This window comes from Tenrec ecaudatus, chromosome 8 (assembly GCF_050624435.1).
Source record: "Tenrec ecaudatus isolate mTenEca1 chromosome 8, mTenEca1.hap1, whole genome shotgun sequence".
Taxonomy (NCBI): domain Eukaryota; kingdom Metazoa; phylum Chordata; class Mammalia; order Afrosoricida; family Tenrecidae; genus Tenrec; species Tenrec ecaudatus.
This window is the reverse complement of record NC_134537.1, coordinates 114,216,544-114,217,655: the sequence shown is the minus strand read 5'-3', so window position 1 is coordinate 114,217,655 and position 1,112 is coordinate 114,216,544. Positions and strand designations below refer to the sequence as shown.

At 36.9% G+C, this 1,112-nt stretch overlaps 1 non-coding gene across 1 annotated transcript; it reads right to left on the bottom strand.

Annotated features, from left to right (window-relative positions):
* Nucleotides 1-673: 673 nt before the first annotated feature.
* On the bottom strand, nucleotides 674-777 carry LOC142455735 (U6 spliceosomal RNA). The gene has a single exon (XR_012785877.1). It is a non-coding gene; the product is annotated as a U6 spliceosomal RNA (small nuclear RNA).
* Between the last annotated feature and the right edge of the window lie 335 nt (nucleotides 778-1,112).

Here is a 1,112-nt window from a genome sequence, read left to right as displayed (position 1 = left end):
TTACTGTTTTAAAAAAGTTTCTTATCTTGGATTTGTTTCTCTTCTCTGTGTTGTTTCCTTAGGTAGATGTTGAGCTCAGTGCTGTTTTGAGACAATTCTCTTACAAATATCTTGTTCCATTTTAATGACTCTAAATACTGCTTCATTTTATCTTGATATTTTTATTTGTCGTGTTTCAATCAATCTATTTTTTCTAATATCTATTTCTTAGATTTCTTCTAAGACTTATATTTCTTGTGTTTTACTTAAAGGTGTTTCATTTTGTTAGAATATATATATATATATTCTATTAATAGATGTATTTTATTTATTTATTTAATTCTGTATAGATAGAGATACATAGAGCCCAAAGCTCATGCAGGTCACAGTCTGCTGATATGACATATTTGATATCCATAAAATGAGATACTGCAAAGAACACAACCTTTCTTTATGCTGGTTTGGATGTTGCATCTGTCACACATGCCTCCAGCTTCCTGGCTTCTGAGCCCAGGCAGACCTCTGGGAGCAGTCACATTTGGCCCACTCTAACATTGATATACTGATGTGCCTCTGCATCCATTGCTCTGTGCTCATTTGGTTTCTTGATCGCTTGGTGTCCTGAATTTCTAGGCCCACCAAGTACAAGACTCAAAAAAAGCCTCTAGTTTAATATCTGACACACGGGCTTGACCCAACTGGACTGGTTTTGCCACAATTGTGTGTCGTCCTTGCATAGGAGCCATGCTAATCTTCTCTGTATCATTCCGATTTTAGCATGTATATTACTGAAGATATTTTATCCTGATTGGGTTCACAATCAATGCTCATGGAAGCAGCAATCAAGGAATCAAATGATACAGCATACTGAGTAAATCTGCACAATCTCTCCTTAAAGTATTGAAGAGCAAGGATGTCACTTTGAAGATGAGGGTGTGCTTGATCCATGCCATAGTACATTCAATCACTTCCTATTCATGTGGAAGTCAAACATCGGATGAGGAAGAATGAAGAATGTGTGCATTTGAATCATGGTGCTGGCAGTCTATTGAAAATACCACGGACTGCCAAACTGACAAACACATCTGTTTGGGAAGGAGTACAGCAAGAATGCTCCTTAGAAGCAAGAATAA